This window comes from Hyperolius riggenbachi, chromosome 2 (genome assembly GCF_040937935.1).
Source record: "Hyperolius riggenbachi isolate aHypRig1 chromosome 2, aHypRig1.pri, whole genome shotgun sequence".
Lineage (NCBI taxonomy): Eukaryota > Metazoa > Chordata > Amphibia > Anura > Hyperoliidae > Hyperolius > Hyperolius riggenbachi.
In genome coordinates this window covers 182,595,220-182,604,923 of record NC_090647.1, presented here as the reverse complement: position 1 = coordinate 182,604,923, position 9,704 = coordinate 182,595,220, and the positions used below count along the sequence as shown (strand labels likewise).

At 41.3% G+C, this 9,704-nt stretch overlaps 1 long non-coding RNA gene across 1 annotated transcript; it reads right to left on the bottom strand.

Annotated features, from left to right (window-relative positions):
• Positions 1-397: 397 nt before the first annotated feature.
• On the bottom strand, positions 398-8,228 carry LOC137544174 (uncharacterized). The gene is made up of 2 exons (XR_011025759.1): positions 8,153-8,228; positions 398-785 (listed from the first exon to the last, which is right to left on the bottom strand). It is a non-coding gene; the product is annotated as an uncharacterized lncRNA (long non-coding RNA).
• Between the last annotated feature and the right edge of the window lie 1,476 nt (positions 8,229-9,704).

Below are 9,704 nucleotides of genomic sequence, written 5' to 3'. Positions count from 1 at the left end.
TGCCTAGCACAGTGTCAACTCATATTAAAAGAAAATAACTGATCTATTTGTTTAACTTCTTTATAATATCCTGTATTGATTTGGCTTCCCACTAAGATAGAGCATGGTTTTTACAAGGAGACAGCCGGCACAATCTGTGTACAGTCCGCATCTGTTCCATTCTGTATCCATCAGCCACAGTTCCGATCCACCAGTGATCATTATTAGAAACAGCTAGAGACACAGCACTATAGTTCTGTTACCTGGACTCCCAGCTAGTCTTATCTGCAGGTAAAAATCTATTCAACAACATCTATCTCCGCTGAAACATTTCCTATCCTCATAAAATTTCCACTCAAGCTTGTGTGTTTTTATGTGACACATATATGGTATGTGGTAATAAAAGTATATACACCTATTTCAACAAAGTTGTGATTATGTCTATTACTTAATCCACAAGTTAACCGACTTTGATGACCCAGTTTAGAAGAGCGTAACTTTTCAGCCTTTTATGACTGTGGTACTCCACGGGTAATATTTTTGAACAGAATTCTGTTTTTCTTCATCACGTGTGATTGATTGTTTTCTTCACTCATTTGGTAACAACAAAAGGGAACGCTGCTGCTGTGCTTTGTGCTCCCGGTGGTAGTGTACCCCTGCTAGCAGTACATTGTGTGTCTGAGATCTTTGTGTCTATATTTGGTTGTTTTTCAATGTAGTTAATTGTCTCCCTTTCCTTTCCATGTTTCTCCTCCTCACTCCTACACAACCTTTCTCAGCAAAAAGGCACACAAGTACACTGATGGCTACAGGAACAATAGGGAAAACACAAAGAACTTCATTAGACAAAAGAATATAATGTGAGAATTTTGAAACAAAGCAAAAGTTCATAACTCAATATTGATGGAGTAATATATTGTACTTTTCTTGGCCAAATTTGGCTCACAGTTTGATCATTCTGAATGACTTAGGAAAATGTGTTCATGCAATATATTCTATAAAAATGTATTCAATAGGCATTTAACATGTACCTGGGATCACCATGTTTATGTAGTTATCAGGTTTCAGTTGATGTTGCATTTTAGACCAGTTAATAGCATGATTATCAGTGTAGCTTGCGAATTGTCAGCAAAGCCAATTTCGCATCGAAAATGTTATTTTCAATTTCGAGAACATTTTCACAAAATAGCTAGTATTAACAAAATCGTTATTTTACCACGAAAAGCGCAAAAATGCAGAAGATGATATTTAACCACAACATTTTTTGCTGGGAAAACATGGAAAATCTATAATTTTACAGTGAAAGCTGCAAAAAAATAACAAAACTTATTTTTAATGGCATTTGTGCTTGCAAATCGAATGTAACATTATTTGCGTGAAAATTATTGTGAAAAGAATATTGGCATTTTTGCTCATCACTGATGATTGTTTCAAAATGTTCTACAGTTTGCAGAATTATGTGCGTAAAGTTATGTGAGTAGAGCAGAATGCTATACATTAAATGCAATGCAATACACTCTACTCATCGTGCATAAGACTTTACGTGCGTAATTCTGCTTACCGCCGTTTAATGCATACGCTCCGTCTTAACCTAAAGATAGAAACTTTTTAATCTTAAGTGGGAGGTGCTATCACATTTTACAAATGGTAAATGGCCATTTGGACATTTTGGCATCAGTAGTTTAAGTCTCACATCCACAACAAGCATGCAACCAGCGGGTCACTACAGTTCACCTGCACTTTGAATCCTATGGAAGAAAAGCGCTCTAGAAATGTTATTGTTATTGTTATATGCAAAGTGGGTCTGTGACTTGGGAATGGTAAAGCCTGGTACACACTTTCAATTATGATTGGCCAATCACTGACCCATTTACCACTTCTATGTAGTGTGAGGGTCTACCTGCACAATCTGCTCATATTATTCATTATCTGTTGACTCTCACACTACAATGAGGTGGTAAAATTGGTCAATGATTTGCCAACCATAATTGAAAATGTGTACCAGGCTTTAGACTCATGTAATACACACAAGATCCTTTCTAACAGATCAGTACCTCCATATTAATAGCTTAGTAAAGAATAAATAAAGTATTACATTTGCATGCAAGGCCTCAATTCAGGGAGCATTATCAAACGTTTATCAAACACTTTATCAAACGTTTGATAATTTACCTCATGGGTAAAATCTCACTAAGGTGTTATATATTTGTTGAACGTTTTATCGGTAAAACATTCGATAAATATATAACACCTTAGTGAATTTAAAATGAGATTTTACCCATGAGGTAAATTATCAAACGTTTGATAAAGTGTTTGATAAACGTTTGATAATGCTCCGTGAATTGAGGCCCAAGTCAGAAAAATTAGCATCATAATGACCATCAACTAACAAGCACCACTACCGGAGGTACTTGCTTGGAAGTGTCACTGATATAAGGGCTGGGATTCCCATTGGTACATTCTACATTAATACAAAGTCTATCAACAATCCATGAGTATAGCCATTGCTCCTTCAGGGTAATTGGGTTGTATGCAGTAAATTGCATAAGCATAACTCCATGCATAAAGTCTTAGTGGATGATGAGCTGAACAGATTGCAATAGTTTACATGCAACGCGTTATAATCTGCTCATCGTGCATAAGACTTTACACATGTTGCTTACTGCTGGTTACTACATACACCCCCATTGTCACTGATAGCCTTTACTATTGTGCTGAGTTACATTAACCTCCCTGGCAGTATAATTCCTTCCTATTTTTGGGTCTAAAAGCAGTACAATTTTTTCATGTGCTTTTAGACCCAAACATACTCACCTTCCTGGGATACAGCGCTGCAATTTTCCCTCCATCCTCCAGGTTAGAGCCTCTTAACGGCTCCAGGATGTTTTTATAAGTCAAACAGCGCTGCTGCTGCTGTGCACGTGCCCCTGCGCGTGCACGTGCATGCTCACGCACATACACTTGCGTTCCCGCAATGACCAGGACAAATGATGTCCCGTGATGACCAGGACAAATAGGCAGATAACATGTGTGGGTTTTATGTATAGTAGCAGTGTTTATATTAAAACTATAGTGGATGAAATTGGAGAAATAGAGTATATATTCTCATTTTTTTCTTGTTTTCCCTTTAAAATGCATAGAAAATAAAGTTATTACTGAAAACAAATATCAACCCCAAAAAGCCTATTTGGTGGTGAAAAACCCCAAGATATAGATCATTTCATTCTGATTAGTAGAGCTTAAGCTATTGGCAAATGAAAGGGATGAGCACTGAAAAGTGAAAATCGCTCTTGTCCGTTAGGGTAAAAACCCCTTTGGGGTGAAGTGGTTAAAGTGCCAACATATTCCGTGCTGCTGTTCAAAGTGAGAAACAAACATGGGGTATATAAAGATATATGGTATTCACCAATATACAAAATACAGAGTTGTTACAAAATTCATAACCAGTACAAGATACAGAATTGGGAATTACAGTGACAAAAGCAACATGAATAAGATGTATAACAAATTCCAAGACACAAAAGAGTGAGAGAGCCCAGCCCTTACGAGCTTACAATCTCAGTTCAGAGAGTGTTGCATATATTGATGCATAGAGCTTAAGATTCTAGCTTTTTCTGCCTATATACAGTAAGTGCATATTTACCTGATCTTCCCTCCCCTGCCTAATTTCAAATTCTCCCCACCCCCCTGCATTGGTTTACAAAGCTTTTTAAAAGTCAAATAGTCCTGGGTAAAGGTGGTAAAGTAGATGATAAAAAAATTGAGTTCATGTACATTTTACGTTAATTTTTTGTGAATGTATAAAGCTTGGAATTGTGGTAGCTGATGAGTGTGACTGCTCCAATTCCAAGCTGCATAAAATTAACATAAAATTTACATCAACCAGAAATTATTAGCATCTGGCTGACTATTCCTCTAGAATGCAGTTACATAGTTACATAGTTACACAGTTACATAGTTATTTTGGTTGAAAAAAAGACATACGTCCATCGAGTTCAACCAGTCTAAAGTACAACTCCAGCCTGCTCCCTCACATATCCCTGTTGATCCAGAGGAAGGCGAAAAAACCCTTACAAGGCATGGTCCAATTAGCCCCTAAAGGGAAAAATTCCTTCCCGACTCCAGATGGCAATCAGATAAAATCCCTGGATCAACATCATTAGGCATTACCTAGTAATTGTAGCCATGGATGTCTTTCAACGCAAGGAAAGCATCTAAGCCCCCTTTAAAGAGACACTGAAGCGAGAAAAAAATGATGATATTATGATTTGTATGTGTAGTACAGCTAAGAAAAAAAACATTAAGATCAGATACATCAGTCTAATTGTTTCCAGTACAGGAAGAGTTGAGAAACTCCAGTTGTTATCTCTATGCAAAAAAGCTATTAAGCTCTCCGACTAACTTAAGCAGGCCATACACTGGCTCGATTCACGGCCGTTTCGACAGCAGATCCGATCCTGGGATCGAATCTGCTGCCAATCGCTTGCGCTAAACGCACCCGCCGATCCGATTCCCTCCCAAAATCGGATCGGTCCGTCGATCGCGCCGTGCGGGAAATTACCCTCGATCGCCCGGCGGTAGGAGCGCGTCGCTTGCGGCGTACGATTCAGGCCCGATCCGAGCATGTATACATTACCTGAAGCTGGCTCCGGGGTCCTCTTCTCCTCGCTGCACCGCATTTCCGCATGTCCCAGTGTACGCTTATACTTCCTGTGTCACTCCGGTGACCAGGAAGTTGAAATAGAGGGCGCTCTATTTGAACTTCCTGGTCACGGAGTAACACAGGAAGCGCCGGGATGGAGCAAGAACAGCGGTGCGGTGCAGTGCGGAGAAGACGCCCGGGAGCCAGCCTCAGGTAATGTATACGGGGGGGGGGGACAGGCGGCAGGAGCAGCTGAACAGATTGTGATCGGTTTCAGGCTGAAATCGATTCACAATCTGTTTGCAGTAAAGGCAGCCATACGATCCCTATCTGATCAGATTCGATCAGATAGGGATCTGTCAGCTGGTCGATCTAATGGCACATCGACCAGTGTATGGCCACCTTTAGTCGTGGAGAGGGCTGTTATCTGACTTTTATTATCTCAACTGTAATTGAACTGTTTACTTTTCCTCTGCTAGAGGAGAGTTCATTACTTCACAGACTGCTCTGAAAGACTCATTTTGAATGCTGAGTGTTGTGTAATCTGCACATATTATAGAATGATGCAATGTTAGAAAAAACACTATATACCTGAAAATAAAAATATGAGAATATTTTCTTTGCTGCTAATCTTCTAGTAATTATTCATAGTACACAACCAATTCATTATATCATATTTTTTTTTTCGCTTCAGTGTCTCTTTAAATGCAGGTATAGAGTTTGCCATAACGACTTCCTGTGGCAATGCATTCCACATCTTAATCACTCTTACTGTAAAGAACCCTTTCCTAAATAAATGGCTAATGGCTAAAGCACCAAAAGAAGGAAAGATTGGCAGGGCACCACTAAGTATTTACAAGAGCCAGGACAGCATACTGTAAAAGGCAAGACACTTTACAGTGGAGCACAGAATGGCCACAGTGGTCCTTTTTTTACACAATGCACAGTGTGAATGGTTCCAAGTCAGCGAAGCAGGGCCAGATTATCAACCAGGCATCTCAAGCATATGCTTAGGGCCCCATTCAGGGTCTAAGGGGCCCCATCAGGGTTGCCAAATGTCTATATTTGGACAGGCAGTCTGTATCCATATTGCCTGTCCTTTTGAGACAGGCGTCCGCCTTAAAAAAAAGTGTTCATTGACGCAATTGTAGTGCCCCTGCGTACACAAGTGTGTCCTCTGAGCTACAAAAAATTTCACAGGTCTCTTCTTCTGCCCTTCCCACCCACCAATCAGTAAATCTCTTTCATTTTGGAGCCTCTCTCTGCCAGACACCACCTTGCAAAGAAGCCTGCAAGACAGTGAGTGTAGCATGGCTCCAGGAGTTCCCCGTCCTCCTCATAGCTGTTCTTCATACCTAAAAAGCAGGAAACCACCACCGGCACATAAAACAATCTATGTAAGGGGACAACCTGCCTGATCCAGCTGTGGGAAGACACAGCAGGAGAGATGATTTGGCTGCAGAGCTGACAAACAATAACCTCATCTCCTACGGTGCCTGTGTCTCTCTTCAGAAAGGCAGCTCGGTTTCCCCTCTATTAGCTGTGTAGAAGCTGGGGTCACTGAGCTCAGCTGCTTGTATCTGATCCTATTCAACAGTACAATGTAGTGCTCCCCCCTCCCCCTTCTACAATCTTGAACTTAAAGTGAACCTGAACTCTTGCACATGACAGAAGGAAAACAGAGAGAAATGCACCCTGTATGTATTTAGAGAGTTTAGCCTGTCTAATCCCACCTCATCTGTGACTACTCACAAGTAGTAATTTGATCTCTCACCTGTGTCAGCTGACTGCCACAGCAGGTAAGCTAATTGGTAAACACAGGATGTGAGCAATATGTCTGCTTCCATGAAAGCAGGAAATAGGCACAATGCAGATTTGTTGCAGGATTTATATCAGCTGTAACATAGAAATGTTTTCTATAAAGGTTATTATGCTGTTGCATATATTTTAGAGCAGAGAGGAAGTTCTGAGTTCAGGTCCGCTTTAAAGGCAACAGTACACAAAAAAAATGTTTTTACATTGAACCTCCCATAAGGAAGGTTCGCAACACAGCATACCATAGTGGGTGTTTGGGTTTAGAGGGACTAATATATATATATATATATATATATATATATATGCATTATGCGGGGGGTTGTTGGCAGAGGGGGTTAAGTGAGAAGGGCCCAATTCTGCTACTTTGCTTAGGGCCCCATTTGGCTTTAATACGGCTCTGCGAGTCTGCAGTGAAGAAAGAATCGTGGGCAGCAGAGGGGAACTGAAAATGAAAAGTAAAAATAAACATACACACATCATACTTACCTTTAGTGTACTACTCATCAATCCATTAGTCCTCTCCTGAGTCCGGAGCTAGTCTACTTTAGGGGACCCGCCGTAAATCCCCATAGAGAATTTGAGCTGTGCTGAAAACGGAGCGAATTTCCGCTTTCAGCTTGTTTAAACCCCCACAAGTCATATATCTATGGAAAGCTCAGAATCTGCTCTAACGAATGGTGCCACTTTTGGTGAGAAAAAGCTGAAACTCACCGTGTAGGAGGCGCCGAACGGCTGCGATCGCGGCTCAATCAGCCATCTTTAGGGCCCGTTCAGATCAGAAATGCGGATGGCCATGCGTGCGGAACGCGTGCAGACCGCAACGCGTACGAACGCATGGCGTTGCGTGGCTGATCCCATCACTGAAAAGTGAATGGAACAGCCACGCGTTTTTGCAAAATCTGCGTGCAGCATGCGTTCCCGGACCGCACAGGTCCGGAACGCATGCAGTGTGAACATCAGACATTGTACTCTATGCAATGTCTGATGTTGTGCGTTTTGGCCACCTGCACGCGTTTCCAAAACGCGGCTGGAAACGCGTGCAGTGTGAACGGGCCCTTACATCTGTGCTGCTCCTATTTTTCTCCCTCCTCATTGGAGGGATTGTTAGCTGGGGGGGGGGGGGGAGTGCCAGAAACTGCTCTCTCACAAGACTCACAAGTTACCATGTCTACCGACCTTCAGGGCTGTGAAAAATAATAGTTTGGCCGAATGAAATTAAACTGTGCCGAACAGATAGGAAATTACATCCTCCTGCTCCCCCCTCCCATCTGCCAACACACACCGCCCAGCGCAGTAGTAATAGGAAGCCAGTAGAAACCGTTTCACTTTTTTTGTGTTTTTTTTTTCCTTCTCTCTGGCACGCCCCCAGCTAACAATCCCTCCAATGAGGAGGGAGAAAAATAGGAGCAGCACAGAACCAAGATGGCCGTCGGAGCCACGATCGCGGCCGTTCGGCGCCTCGTACAAGGTGAGTTTCACCTTTTGCTCACCGAAAGTACCATCCTTCGTTAGAGTAGATTCTCAGCTTTCCATAGATATATAACTTGTGGGGTTTTAGAAGAGCTGAAAGCGGAAATTCGCTCCGTTTTCAGCACAGCTCAAATTATCTATGGGGATTTACGGTGGGTCCCCTAAAGTAGACTAGCTCCCTGAGTCCTGTTTGTCCACTATGATAAATTAAATTCTCCATTCTCTATTTTAAAAAATGGCCATTACCATTCCTGGTTCTTCCTGGTTAGCAAACTGTTTTGACTGTAATATCACCCACTTCAACCATAGGGAAACATGGACCTTACCCATCAGTTGTCCTTTCAGTTATAACTGACAGCAACTGATACATACTGTACTTGACAGCTAATATATTTAAATTCTGATAAAAAATCTTGTCAGAAAAGCTCCTACCACATTGCATCGCAACGCAAAAAAATGTCAATTATATGCATAGTCAAGTTTAGTGACGTACTCCCTGCTGGGGAGTAAGTACGTTTCCGTCGATCCCCACATGTGCGCCGCAATGCACCATGCTCCGCAATTTCAACTTACTGCATTAGACTCACATTACACCAAGCTCTGTGTGTTAAGTGTGGTGTTGTGGTAACATGCTGCAGCCCTTGCGTTGAGTTGGATACTTTTGGCGCACTGCAACAGACCACATTAGGTACGAAAGTCTCCATAGACTTTAAATGCTTTTGCGGACCCTTGCGATAAAATTCAACGTAGGTTTGACCTGCAGGTATAAAAGGGGCCTCCGTCAGAACAATGAAATATAAAGTGATAGTTGAAATAAATAAATATGGGTATACTGTATATGAGAACATATTGCTATGGTCAAACAACAAAGGTTTGCTATCATGCCGGACCACGATTCTTATATCATTTTTTCCATTACAACAAAGCATTCTCAGCGTTTTTCTTAGAGCATTATTATCTGCACAGCTACACTAGTACTACGCTGAAAACCTGCTGAAAAAAAGCCCATTATATTTCAGCAATGCCAACTCCTGACAATTTAGAATTTATATTAACAGCTGAACCCAGTGGTCAGAAGATCACATAAACAAGGTCATGCTTACAGTGCACAGAGCTCATTATACAACTGGAAACATATATCTGGCACTTTCTAAAGGTGAAAAAGGCAACAGGAATAAATACTGTGCGTACTGTCTGGATGTCATTTTCTACAAGGAGCGATGAAATACTGAGCAGGATCAAACCTCACATTCTCCTCATAAGCCTGATGCTGGAGAGTCTTCTACAGGGTAACTGCTTATCTGCATGTCCACCCCTCCACCCCCTGCCCAGGGAGATAGCATTCTGTTTGCTGAACACAATCAATCACTTAGTACTATGTTGTGGAAGCTAAAGTACACACACTGCAGCATAATCTAAAGGAAGGTCAGCTCTTTGTCCAGCTGGCAACAAATGGTCAATATGAAAAGAACATAATTTATATATATGCAAAAGAAACAAAAGAAAGAAAATCAAAATGTATTAAGGCAATTGAAAAAAAAACCTTCCCACCACCCCTCTTGCCACCACCATCTCCAAACACATATCATACGCCCACATGTCACATTGCAGACACACAATTAGGACGCCGAGCCTTTATAGAAAAGCACAGTTATGACGCAAATATTATACATTTAACAATAACTTTACATTCATTATCAATTTATGAACTAAAAAGGAAATGTATTCAAGTTTTTAGCATACAATGCGGTGATTCTTGCTAATCGCCAAAGCACTAGCGCTTTTTAAAGTGCTAGCG